Below are 15,594 nucleotides of genomic sequence, written 5' to 3' on the forward strand. Positions count from 1 at the left end.
AAAATTGCTATGGTCAGGCATTATCTGGTGATTAACAATTTAAACTAAAATACTATACCATAATAAAACTAATTAAAGGCAAACACAGGAAGATATTAGCTTAAACAACCCTGTTAAGCTAATCTTCTTCCGATGAAGTTGAAGAATCCACATCGTCCATGGTGTTGTCAGGCAGTAAATCCTTTACATGAAATTGACCAATTCGCTTATTAGTCGAATTGTCCTTTAATTCATAAATCAAAGGAGATATTACCCTTGAGACAGTACATGGGACATATTTCTGGCAAAACTTTGCAGAAATGGCATCACCCTTATTGGATTTGACAAAATTGCGCTTTAAGACTCGATCACCAACAAAGAATCGCAGATCTCGTTTCCTCAAATTATAGTGCTGCTGGTTCCTTAGGTAAGAAGTTTTTAACTTCTTCCTAATGTCTGCGAAAATATGAGGTAACGTCTGGAGATCATCTAAGCGATGAAGTTTCTCAGATATTTGAGGAAGATTTTCGGAATTGTCTGAAATTACACCAAAATAATCACCTGATAAAGCCACATTCCTACCAAAATTCAAATATGCTGGAGAGCACTGGGTAACTTCATGGACAGAAGTCCTTATGGCTTGAGCTATGGAATGAATATATTGATCCCAAGCTCTGTGATCAGGGTAAGTATAGGACCTTAGAGCTGTGACAATACTGCGATTTACTCTCTCAGTATGATTTGCTTGTGGATGGTAGGCAGCATTATAAAAGGTCTTTTGAACCTTATATTTAGCTAGAAGATCTTTAAAGGCCTTCGATACAAACTGAGGACCGTTGTCACATGACACAATTTGAGGAACACCATACACCAAAAAGACTTGTTCCTCCAAATATTTTAAAATTGCTGGAGTTGTGGCCTGGCGAAGGGGACAAACTAAAGGAAATTTAGTGAAATAATCCACAACTACCAGGCAATAGGTATTACCCTTGTAACTCCGAGGATAAGGTCCAATGAGATCCATTGAGATCATCTGCCAAGGAAAATTTATGTTCCTGAAGGAACCCATAAGTCCAGCCTGTGGTAGGTTACTTGGTTTACAAGTAGCACAAACCATGCATTTAGAAATGTACCTTTTTATAGACTTCCGCATACCAGGCCAATAATATAATTCGGCAATACGGTGATAAGTCTTATAAAAACCAAAATGACCCGCCGTAACTTCATCATGAAACATATGCAGAATATTTTCCCTATTTGGCGTAGGTACAACTATTTTCCACTCCGACATATTGGATAAGGACTCTATCGGACTTAAGATGTGTTTGTACAGAATATTATTCTCTACCTTAAAATCAGGATATTTTTGTGGGTCTTGAGTGACCCTATCAATCATATTCTGATACCACATATCAGGACTTAAAGAGGACAGATCTAGGACATTAATATCATGGACACGTGAAAGAGCATCTGCGACCACTACCCCGTTTGCCTTTCTATGGACAATCTTATATGAATAGGCAGCCAGTTTGCATATCCATCGAGAAAGCCTCTGTGAAGGGTTTTTCATACTATGAAGCCATACTAAGGAACTATGATCAGTAATTATAGTGAAATTACGACCTTCCAGATAATAACGAAAAGCTTCTAACCCATGGATGATAGCTAAGAGTTCTTTCTCCGTAGTTGAATAGTTTTTCTGGGCCTTGTTCAACTTCTTACTAGTGTACGCTATGGGGTGTTCGGAGCCATCTTTCAACTGAAATAATACGCCTCCAGAAGCTGTATTAGAGCAATCTGTCATTAGATAAAAATGCTTATCAAAATTAGGTGACATCATAACCGGAGCGCTCGTTAAAGCATCTTTAACGCGCCTAAAAGCTTCGTCAGCCTCAGGAGTCCAAGTAATGGTCTGTCCCTTTTTCCTGTTCTTCAAAAGATCAGTAAGAGGTGACAACAAAGTGGAGTAGGACGGTACAAATCGCCGATAATAGCCACACATTCCCAATATCCTACGGACTTGGGTGGTGGTCTTTGGTATAGGAAAATTTTTGATAGCAACTATTTTCTCAGGATCAGTCCTCAGCCCCTGGTTATCCACAACATAACCCAAGAACTTAAGACTAGGGCGACAAAACTGACATTTATCCAGATTGACCGTTAGATTAGCTTCCTTAAGACGTAAAAATAACTTATCTAAAATTTCCATATGAAGGGAAAAATCAGGAGTGACAACCAAAATATCGTCTAAATAATAGAAAACATAGGGCTCTAACGGTGGACCAATGACTAAATCCATCAGACGACACATTGTCTGAGGAGCAGAAACAAGACCGAAAGGCATGGTGACAAACTGGAATAATCCTTTACCACTGACAGCAAAAGCAGTATACTTCTTGCTCTCTTCACTCAGTGGGATCTGTAGGAAGGCCTTAGACAAATCAATAGAAGAGATGTATTTGGCATTCTGAAGTTTGCTCAAAATCACATCTATTCTGGGGATAGGATAAGCATCCCTGTTAGTTGTGATACTGTTTAGTTTTCGACCGTCAAAGCAGATCCTGAAGGATCCATCCTTCTTCTTCGTTAACCAGAGCGGAGAACAGTAGGACGATGTTGAAGGTTCTATGATATTTAAAGCAAGCATCGAATCTACTTCCTTTTCTAAATCTGCCTGCCAGGCTTGAGGTATGGGGTACTGATATAATCTGAAAGGAGTGGGATTTCCCACTTCGATAGTGTGAGAGATTAACGACGTACGACCTAGTTTGTCTTTTGAAGAAAGAGTAGTAAATTTAGAGATCATACTCTCTAATTGCCTTTGTTCAGAGCTTGATAAACTAGCAAAATCGTGAATAGCACTAAGGGTAGATAAATTAAATTCAGATATGGAAAAAGAAAAATCAGAACAACTTAAGGTACTATTGAAAGCATTGAAAAAGTCCATACCTAAAATTATAGAATTCTGCACGGAAGGAATAACATAAAATGTAATTTCCCTACATAAATCTGCCACTGTGATTTTAATTTGGAGTTTGCCCGTAATGGACTGAACTGTACCATCTGCAGTAGATACTTGCAAAGATGAAATGGGCATAATGGGAATACTAGAATTTTTCAATAAATTTAACGAATGTGCCCCTATCAATGAAATATTAGAGCCACTATCTAACAAAGCTAAACACGATTGTCCTAAAATTTGAATAGGAAGATATGGCCTATTATCATTTTGTTTCCTAACTAATAACGAATTAATATCTAGATCTAAAGTATTTGGTTGTCTACAACCGTTATATGGAACTAACCCAGACGTATCATCATCATTAACAAAACTAGAATCTAATATAGATAATGGAACCACATTACTATCACAATTATTATTGTTACGTTGAACACTACCAATCAAAGAAGCGTTTGTAAATGACCATCTGTGATCATTTGAATCAAGCGAATCTAACGTATTATCTATAGAAATAAATTTCTGGTTTAATTTTGTTTTGTGGTGTGTGCTGCTTTCTTGAACGATACCCCTTTCCCTTTTCGTGAAGATGGGTTTGGGTTGCTGGATGTGCTTGGTCCAGCAGTTTCGTTTGACGATGGGGTTTGATTCCCTGATTGGATGTTGGACAGAGAAACGTTCAGGGGACGGACCTCCGACGTGTCGTTTCCCGAACACTTAGAACAGTTTCTTTTAAGGGTGTTCTCTCGGCCACAACCATGGCAGAAAATACGATTTTGAGGAATCCCACAATTGTAAAATGGGTGACCAGGCTGATCACAATTCCAGCAGACAAGAGAACTAACAACCGAAACATTATGTTCATGACCCTTATTTAGCCAAGAACGTTGCCTAAAGGAAGTTGGCTGAGAAGAAGAGTTAGAAGAGGATCGAGATGTGGATGGAGGTTGAGAAGACCAGGATAACGTTTCCTCCAAACGTTTGCATTTTATAGTAAGGTCATCAATGTTCTGAATGTCCATAAGAGCTAATTGTTGATGATAAAAGGGCAATAGACATTTAAGGATGATTTTAATTTTAGCTAAATCTGACAAAGGAGTGTCTAAACGACTACACATACCTAATATAGTATTAATAAACATAGTAACAGATTCCCCAGGTTTCTGCTTATGATTCTTAATTTGATCTAATAAATCATCCTGGAATGAATACGGAAGAAAATCTGACTTCAACTTTTTAATCAGATCAGACCAACAAGAAAAATTACCCCTGTTATTCATAAACCATGTAAAAGCGGTCCCGGTGAACAACTCAGCAGAAGCAGCAAACAAATCCTCTTCAGAAACACCTCTAGATATTCGAAGACATTCAACCCTTTCTAAAAATGACATCACATCAGTGTGCTGTTTTTCACCTGAAAATGAAATACCCCATTTGTGTACTTGAACAGGTTTGGAGTACGTAAAGCTAGGTACATTGACTGAAGCATTAGGAGTAGAGGTAGCAATGGGGTTAACTCTAGAATCAAGTTCACCCTCTAGTGTTAATATTTTAAGAGAAACAGACCTCTTGAACGGTTCCTGTTCTTCAGAAGGACAGTGTAGCAAGTGTACACGGGCAGAAATATGGCCTAGACGAGATGTTAATCGCGCATACTCTGTATCCTTTACAGTTCCCCTAAACTTTTCGATTTTTTTAGACAAGCTGTCCAATGTTTCAGTGATTCCTTTTTGTTGTTCCTCAAAAGGAAGGGATACAGCTGAAATTTGGAGAAAACTTCTATTGCCAGCTTCTTGTTTCAAAGCACCTCTCAAAAGATTGCGTTTTTTATCGACAGTTGTCGACTCCTCTGGCATTATGTCCCGAATCTTTAATTCATAATCCAATTCATCCACCAGAAGATGTTCAGCTTTAAAAGCACACATGATGAGAGCAAAGTTATTGACAAATAGTCCAAAGAACAGAAATATGAAAAATATGAAAATATGAAAGTTTGCACGCAAAATATATAATATAAACCGAGAAAATATCAGCAACACACCAACAAAATCAAAATAGCCAGCAAAAAAAAATATATATATAATGCAGTATATAATCTAATAAATAAGATCAAATAAATATATAAGATCAAATAAATGGATAAATAATCCAATAAATATTGTATACTCAAGTAAACCTACTACCTAAATACTGGAAGTAAATTTTTTTATTTATATGTAACTTACCACCACTCTAGAAAAAATATATATCTATAATAATAATAATAATAATCAACACTTAGTTGTACCTCCAACTATACCACTATTGACTGAAGAAATAAAATTGTTATATGAATTATATTATTAATAGCAATATTAAATATAAGTTCCCAATAAAAATTCAAAATCTAACCCAGAATGTAAGCTGCACAAACATATACTATAATGAGGTCCCAAAATATAAACAAAAATCAAAACAGCGTTTAAGAATACCTGATATGTATCAGAAATTAAAAATAAAATAAATAAGTAACAATATGTGTATAGGATACCAAACGGAAATAACAAAGAGATTTCAGATAAAAGAGAAGAATTGACCTAAATGAATACTGTCTCAGACCAAAAATAAAGCCACCACGTTGGAAAGCCGATGTAACAACTAGCTGATGATTTTCTGTTGGAGTGAATGAAAAGGGAGTGGTAAACTCCAACAGAAGTAGTAAAAAGAAGAAGATCTACTTAATGTAGCCAAAGGACAAAAATGTGTGGCTTCTCCGTTGAAGAAGCTGGAGTAACTAAAATACAACTTTGTAGTAGTATTTGTATGGAAGGATGCCAAGACAAAGAATATCGAATTGATACAGGACTAGAGATGAGAAATCATTAATAGATAGATATAACTTGAATGGCTAGCTAAATATGTATGAGAAGGGCCACTTGACACTCAAGGAAGGATTCGGCCAATTTGCACGGCTATTTTTGGCCAGACAATAGATTAAAGGAAGTGACAATGATGGCTCGAAAAGAAGATATGAAGATAATGTTCAGAAAATAGATAGAGTAAATATAATAATATACTGAAAATAGAATGAATTTTTGGGCGCCAGAAGAAGGATAACTAGGTTAACGCTCTTCCAGGTATTCTACGCTGCTATAGAGTATGTTAAATTTGTAGTACAAGTATGTGAAAAGTTATTAAAGATTATTAAATTATAAAATATACTACTAAAAATAAAGGAGTAATAAGAAAAAAAAATCACAATAAATGTATATTTATTGAATGTAACTACTAGATCTTTTTAACAATCTCTGAGTTAGGACAAGTAACTAGTGTGTAACTCTAACATGACAGGAAAAAGTGATACTAGTGAAAGTCAATTACAAAATCATCATACAACTATGATCTAAGAATACTCTTTATAAGGTTAGAAAAACTGACTACGGGTACCTCTAATACAGGAAGTACAACTTACAACTAGGTTAGTAGAACCCTCACCAAATAATAATTGTACGTTTATAATACGTACACCTTAATTAAATACTACCTGATACTATATATAACATATAAATACCTCACTGTGAGTGGGACAGGCACAAGCCTTATTGAATAAATAAACCTACGAGTGGATACACAGATCCTTTTCCTAACTCGTGGTTTATAATAGTAATAATAACAAGTGAAACCAAAAACTAATCTGAGGGATTAGAATCCAGAAGTTCATATGAATTTAATAAATTAAAGTTAAAGTTAAATAAAGTTAATAAGTTAAAGTTAAGTAAAGTTAATAAGTTCAAGTTAAATAAAGTTAATAATTACAATTTTGACTAATATGTGAAGTTAATTTTTAAAAATTTAATTAAACATATACTAAAATAATGGAATGAGTTTAAATAATTATACAAAAGTGGAACACAGCCTAAAAATAATCAAGATAAGAGTACCGACTACTATTATCAGGGAAAATATCTGAGCTCAGAAATTTATACCTTTATAGATTGCAGAGTGTTGGGGAACGCTATCAATTAAATATTATGTTGTAAAGAAAAAAAAACCTATAAAAAATATAAAGCAGGAAAAATGTGTGTGCAATTGAACTATAAAAAAAAAATGTACTAAATATCACAAAACCAGTCTGTCTTTAATACGAGCACAGTAAATGTTCCCAAAACCACTCTTTCCTAATCTTGAAGTTGATGTAATGAGCACCCAAGGGTGCTAACTCTCGCTAGCAGCTGTCCTGCTGGAGGTACAGGAGAGGAAGACTGGTAGAAAGCAGCTGAAGGTACTCAAAACTGTTGGAAAGCAGCTGGAGGTACTCAAAAAAAAAGAAAATGTGGAAATAATCCAGGCTGGTCGCCTATTGATTGTTTCTCTCTGTGTGGTCTGGCCTTGGTGTTGTTGTAGGGTGGCTTTAAGATTTCATGGTAGGTGCTAAAAAAAACACAGTGTGGTGTTACTACCAATCTACCAATGTCAAAAAAAAAAAGCAAGAGATACGAGGAGGTGTTTTTATTCCTATGGGAATAAGAAGAAAAAATCATTAAGTCCAAAAACTTGAATGACTAGACAGCTTGACCTTTTATCAGGTTGCTATCAGATGACCTTGGTCAAATAACACAAGTAATTTCCAATTGAAATACAAAATATAATTACTGTGAAAGAATATTTTATTATAATATATACACCGGTATATAGATATATTATACAAGGATGAAATATAGTAAGACTAAGCGATGGATACTTATTTGATCATGGTTCAAAAGATAGGAGTTCTGTAGACTTGAAAGGAATATAAAAAATGGAGTTTAAATTAGCTCTATTTTCCAACTGGAAGCACAAATTAACAACGAATATTGAATTATCTCTAGATGAGTTTGATCGATGAAAATAAAACATAAAAACCATGAAAATAGACTATGTGAAACTTAGTTAGCAAATGTCAAGGACTTCCAAAATGGCTGAATAAAATACTTAATAAAATGTGTATTTACCGGGGTAGAACTCATTGGATATAGTATGCTCTAAAATTCTTCAAATCCACTGCTGCTGGATAACTTCACTATACTTTTATTGTAATATTTAATCAATTTGGAACTGAGAATTAGAGGTGAATAATTGAGTCTAATGACCCCGCACACTACGATTCAGACCGAACACTCGAGAAACAATGGCAATCCAAGGCTCACGTTCACAGCTGAATCCTTCGTACCCCTCTACTAAGCATTGGCTGTCAAAGTGGGGAAACCAATGTTGCCACGTTTTAAATGTGACGTCATCAAGCATTTAAAAATTCTGAGATGGGTTTAAGTTCTATTTGAATAAACATTGAAAGAAAATAATTCTGAAAATAATTAAATAATATTTTGGATAGTTAAATAATATCTTCCCATCAATAATCGATTCTATAAGGGGCGGAACGTCACAACTCGGAAATAATATTTAACGAAGCCTTGGAAGGGCAGTGTGGAGTTCGAATTGGGGGAGAAACTATTAACAACATCAGATATGCAACGATACAGCGATTAAGGCAGAAAATCTTCAATTCTTTATAGATGGAGTCACTAGAGAATGCTCCAATAACGGACTTGGCATAAATACATCAAAGACAAAGTTACTCGTGGTTAGTAAACAAGACGTTGGCTCTGTGCAACTAATTGTCAACAATGAGCCGATTACAAAAGTTAAACCATTTTAAATACCTATGATATTGGATAAACGAGACACTAAATCTTGATGAAGAGGTTAAAAGTCGTATACAAATTGCAAGAGGAGCATTTTTTGTGAAACTTAGATCTATACTATGCAATTCTCAGCTGAACTTACTTACAACTAAGAATCAAGTTCCTAAAATATTATGTGTATCCTATATTACTATATGGATGTGAAACCTGTATCATGAATGTTAATATGATGAACAAAATAGAAGCCTTCAAGATGTGGTCATGTCGTAGAATGCTCAAAATATCATGAGTTCAACGCATTTAAAACATGGTCTTAAACAGGATAGGTCAAATTAAAGGTGACTTCACGAAAGGGATAAAAAAGAGAAAACTTGAATGTCCTGGGGCATATAATGAGAGATGGAAGATACTGGATAGGTACTTAGTTAATACTCAATGGAAAGATCGAGGGAAAAAGTCGTCAGAAGAAATATTTTAAAGAGCATTTGTAGGGTGTATAAATTCTTAAAGTTTGATTGTTACAAATTCAAGAAATGAAGACCAAAATATTTTTGTTGGATGGAGTAATAGTTATTTTCCTAACCCGTGCGGAAAGTGATACTTTCACGCACGAGACTGCCGTTGACCCGAACGACGCCATAGCGGAGTTCAGGCAAGCAGTCGAGTGCGGGGAAGACACTTTCCTCATGAGTTAGGAACAATATTTTTTCTAGGGCCGTACGTTTGGAAAAAAGCCACAAAAAATAGAGTTATATCAATTTTTATTTATAAGTGAAAATATACAAATTAATTCTTTGACAAGGTTGTCAAAACCAAACTTTCAATATAATGAGTTACCACGACGACGGTATTGGTTTCCATGACGACGATTCAAAACCATTGTAATTGTCTACTTATCTGACTTTTAAATATTGTGTCAAAATAATTTTATTTCATCGAATACATTTGAAATAAATTAGTAAATAATATCTAAATATTAAAAAATCATACAGAAGTAAAAAACTTCATTTGTACAATGGTATAAAAAGTTTATTAAAAACTATTAAAAGTCATCCAAAAGGATCTGCAAAACGTTTTCGATCTAGATCAGATCATCTTCAGTGCGTTCTGCCTAGTACATGGAACTAGCAACCTTATGAAAATGGTAACATCGAAAAATATGGTTTACATGATAATTCTATAATATTTATAGCGACTCCAAGTCGATGTTAAAGGATTAATTTATGTGTTAGGAGTGCTCAAAGGGCAACATGGTTCCCTGCTCGATAAAAAATCGTGGTTCTTGCCAGTTCAATGGACACAGACCAAGTTCAATACTTTTTAATAAACTTTTTATACCATTGTACAAATGAAGTTTTTTACTTCTGTATGATTTTTTAACTATGGTATACAGCCAGCTACTGGGTATTTTCCCATTGATTTTGATCTAAATATTAGTTTATTGCATGTATTATAATATATTACAATGCCATATTACAAGGTATTTTACTTTCCCGCACGCCGTACGGGAAAATTTACTTTCACGCACCCCGTGCGGGAAAGTGCAACTTTCGGAAACGAAATGCGTACGTGAAAGTGGCTCTTTTAGCACGGCCGTAGAAAAAATCTTTTTTAATATCAGTTTTAAAAATATTTATTTACTTTTCATCTTTATGTTTACATGTTTTATATTGTGGATATACGAGAATAAATATTATTTTATTTGTTATTTGTTACATTCATGAGAGACTCCGTAACGCAAAAATCATACACTGCAAAAAAGAGAATAATTCATTATTAAACAACAAAATTATACAGTATGTCCCTGTAAGTTGTATCCATATGGAAAACTTTTTTATTATTAATTTTACGAAAAAAAGTTATTCTTCATAAAAAGCTTTGCTTGGTTCAAAACCTAAAATTTAACCATCAAATATCAAATTTTTTGAATATTATACAAGGTACGTCAAAAAGTTTTGATTTCACTCAAGAGTAAAGTAGCTTTATTTTTCACAATATTGAAAATTGCTATTATGAAAAGTTGTTTGGAATTAAAAACTATATTCTAATATGCAATTACATCCTTCTAATTGAAATTTTTTTTTTCAAAAATTTTGTATAACTAACATTATTTTCAGTTATTTCAATTCAGATAACTCTTTTATTATTAATTTTACAAAAAAAGTGATTCTTATTAAAAAGTTCTGCCTGGTCTAAAACCTAAAATACAACCATCTTATGTCAAATTTTATCAATTTTATACGAGGTATGTCAAAAAATATGAATTTCGCTCAAGAGTAAAATACGTTTATATTTCACAATATCGAAAATTGTTATTATGAAAAGTTATTTAGAATTAAAAATTATGTTTCAGTATGTAATTACATCCTTTTAATTGAAATATTCTGAACTATAAAGGTACTTTACTTTTGATCTAAATTTATCTTTTTTGACATACCTCGTATAAAATTGATAAAATTTAATATAAGATAGTTGTATTTTAGGTTTTAGACCATCCAAAACTTTGTATTAAAAATCAATTTTTTCGTAAAATTAATAATAAAAGAGTTATCAGAATTGAAATAACTGAAAATAATGTTAGTTATCCATAATTTTTCAAAAAAAAATTTTCAATTAGAACGATGTAATTGCATATTAAAATATAGTGTTTTTAATTCCAAACAACTTTTCATAATAGCAATTTTCAATATTGTGAAAAATAAAGCTACTTTACTCTTGAGTGAAATTCAAACTTTTTGACATACCTCGTATAATATTCAAAAAAAATTATATTTGATGGTTAAATCTTAGGTTTTGGACCATGCAGAGCTTTTTATGAAGAATAACTTTTTTCCGTAAAATTAATAATAAAAAAGTTTTCCATATGGATACAACTTACAGGGACATACTGTATAAGTCTAAGCACACTAATTATTCTTCTTTGCACTAATCAAAAAACACTTTTTGTATCATTTTCTTAGTTTTACCAGGTTGTGAATTGGTGATGATGTGATGAAAAAATGAAACTTTTATAAATGGCGATACAAATACATTACATTAAAATCCTATATATATACAGGCTATACACTCCGTGCGGAGTTGGAGCCACTCTTATTGAGCTCATTGACTCATTTATTGTGGTGAATCACTCCACATTCTTTCTTCTCTCCAGTTAACTAGTCTAATCTAGGGTTCTTATTAGCGTCCTCTGTTGTTGGGTTTAAGATTGTTAAAATCTTAAAAAAAATAAATTTAGTTAAAGAATAAATGGAAGAAATATCAGACACCGGCCTTGATTTAACATCTTTTTTTAGAGCCGCATTGGACAGAGACCGATTTGCCAGTGTAGTCGCTAACTTCCACTAAAAGAGATAGCACCACAAGAAGAAGAAGAAAGAATAAATAAAAAATGTGATTTCAGTGTTCCTAATTCACATAATGGAAAGATCCATGCTGGGTGTAACCCTACGGGATAAAATAAGAAATGAAGATCTAAGACCAAGAAACGGTATCGCAGATGCTATAGAACATATTACCAGGCTCAAATGGAACTGGGCAGGACACGTCGCCAGGCTGAAAGATTCAAGACGGACACGAAAGCTGATGGAATGGACACCAAGAAAAGATAAACGCTGTAGAGGAAGGCCGCCTACACGATGGACAGATGCTATCAGGTGGATTAGTAAAAACTGGTAATAATCAGCACAAAACCGTGAAGTGTGGAAACAATTGGGGGAGTCCTATGTCCAGCAGTGGACGTGAATTGGCTGGATGATGATGATGATGATGATGATGAATTTACATCAATTATTCTGTTATCAAAAATCCCAAAGATACTCAATTCTTTCGCTCGTTCTGTGTTGTTAAACCATCATTAATAACACTGTTCAGCTGCGTACGTTTACATGTTTATAGAACGAAATACTATTCGTTAACAATTACAGTGTTTAATACCATTTTTATTTAATTTTCCCAAAAATGTTTGTTAAAATTGTAGCCCCAAAAATTTTTTATATTGACCATGTCAAACCATAAATGTCACTTCATCCAGCATGGTGATTATGCTACTACCGATCTATAAAAATAGGCGATTTCATGGTCTCCTTAAATTAAGATTTCCTGGATGGCTCTATACTATTTTCCCTACTTTCGTAGGACATTTTATTATAAAGTCTTATCTAATATGCTATCTTCCAACATTTTGGTTCCCCTACCCTAAGTATTTGATCAAAAATTACACATGCTGAATAACAAAAGACCTTATATTTAAACTTCAACATCTATTTAACTGAAAAGTAAGCTCTTCGAATGGATTTAATTTAAATATCAAAGTTTTCCCCCGTTTCAGACCCATATAATCATTTTACCTTAATTCATACACCACTGCCATTATAACTAATATTCAAGGTAAAATCCACCAACTTATAATTGGAATAAAACCTTACATTCAATGAAATCATAGTAGGAAATCTAATACGAAAATTGAGAATCAGCTTTCAGAACGTGCATGTCTAGGGGAAATTCAATTCATGTTGTGCATTAACGTCGACAGAAAAAAAAGGGAGGGTATAACTTCCTATTTAAAGAGCTATATGGTGCTTATACTTTGTCGAAGCGCCAAAACTGCCTCCCCTCCTTTTCTTTTTCATTTATTACACAAATGGTCCATTCATAGGGGCTTACTTTACCTTGTAATCTTGACTAATTCGTCTTGTATATTTCCTATGGTTTCTTTATTTGCTTCTATTATTGTATAGTACTATTTTTAATAATTAAAACTCACGGTTTGGATTTACATGAATAGTTATTTGCAACTTTTTGGTTCATCTGGTTAATCATCTGCCCGCAACTCTATATTCCACGAGCTCTGGCTTCTGGCTTTATCGCGATATTGGGAGAATTCTCTAGAATTTAGGCTCCGCCTACCAGACAACCGAGTGGCAACCGTTAATTGAGGTCGGTCAAAAGTAACCATTATGTTTTTCCACAAAACTTGCCTTTGCTAGATTCCTGAGGGAAGCGAATATCGGTTTTTCTGTTAGTTATCAAATTACAAGATAGAGATAGAATACGAAACAACATCATCAGGGAACAATGTGGCGTGCAAGATGTAGTCAGATGGGGCAGGCAAAGACGAAGAGAATGGTTCAGTTATGTAAAAAGAATGGAGGAGCACAGACTACCAAGAATTGCTCTAGAAGGAAAACCAGCAGCTCGACAACAACATGGCACAATCGAACAGGTCCATAGGGTAGTCAGAACCGCAAGAGATGCACTCGAGAACAAGAAATATTGTACAGCAGCCTTCCTAGATCTCTCCCAAGCCTTCGACAAGGTATGGCATAAAGGTCTAATATCAAAACTTAAAAGACAATTGCCTCATCCAATCTGCATGCTCCTACAATCATACCTCACCGGCAGATCGTATCAGATAAAACTAGGGGAAGCCCTCACTACTCTACATCCCATCCACTCTGGCGTACCCCAAGGAAGTGTCCTTGGACACACTCTGTACCTCCTCTTCACAGCGGATATACCAACTTCAGATCGTACAACAATTGCAACATATGCTGATGACACTGTCCTAATGGCTTGCCACGAAAATCCGACCCTAGCTTCACAGATACTACAAAGTCACTTAAATAGACTTGAAATATGGTTTAAACTGTGGAGAATCAAAGTTAATAGCTCCAAGTCAACACACATTACGTTTACACTAAGGAAGGGGATCAATCCAGCTGTAACCTTTAACAACACACCACTGCCAATAAAAAGTGACGTCAAATACTTGGGGATTTACCTAGACAGCCGCCTAACATGACAAAAGCACATTTGGAACAAACGACTGCAACTGGGACTCGTTTATAGAAAGATGTACTGGTTCATGAATCAAAAATCACGCCTAAGTCTAGACAATAAACTTCTGATCTGCAAAAGTGTACTGAAGCCCATCTGGACGTATGGCATCCAAATCTGGGGAACTGCCAGTGAAACAAATTTACTCAAGATACAGCGCTTTCAATCAAAAGTTCTAAGGCAACCATGCCAAGCTCCTTGGTACATTTCCAACGATCATTTACATAGGGATCTCCAAGTCCAAACCGTCAAAGAAGAAATTGTTTCTCTGTGCTTCAAGTACCACAATAGACTACAGGTTCACCCAAACATATTGGTCAACAATCTCCTGACACCCCTACAGAACAGAAGACTAAAAAGAACAGACACTCTTGACCTCAACACTAACTAATCATTCCCACTTATTACTAGTGTACTATTCAATCATTGTTGTACTCTTTTAGGTATTCACCACTGGGTGAATACTGACTGTGTCACACTCTTAACACTTATATGTATTGTTTATTATTTTTTATAAAATAGATTGTAATAAAATGGATGTCAAAAAAAAATTATTACACAAATGGTCCATGCGTAAGGGCTTACTTTACCTTGACTAATTCGTCTTGTATATTTCCTATGGTTTCTTTATTTGCTTCTATTATTGTATAGTACTATTTTTAATAATTAAAACTCACGGTTCGGATTTATATGAATATTTATTTACAACTTTTTGGTTTGAATTTATCTTAACAACTGCCTAAACTTAACATAATCATTCCATATATACGAAAATACGTTCTCTCATAAGCATCTGCCCCCAACTCTATATTCCACCAGCTCTGGCTTCTGGCTTTATCGCGATATTGGGAGAATTCTCTAGAATTAAGGCTCCGTCTACCAGACAACAGAGTGGCAACCGTTAATTGAGGTCGGTCAAAAGTAACCATTATGTTTTTCCACGGAACTTGCGTTTGCTAGATTCTTGAGGGAAGCGAATACCGGTTTTTCTGTTAGTTATCAAATTACAAACCCTACGCCGGTTATAGATATATATTTCTGTGGATTTTAAGTTTTACAGTTTTTTTTTCAACGACTCATTCTGTAGGTTTCCCGAGTCTAAGGATTTCGTATATTTTAACTTCTTCAATTCTTGTAAAATATATTATGAAGTATTAAACT

The sequence above is a fragment of the Diabrotica virgifera genome, chromosome 7 (genome assembly GCF_917563875.1).
Source record: "Diabrotica virgifera virgifera chromosome 7, PGI_DIABVI_V3a".
NCBI lineage: Eukaryota > Metazoa > Arthropoda > Insecta > Coleoptera > Chrysomelidae > Diabrotica > Diabrotica virgifera.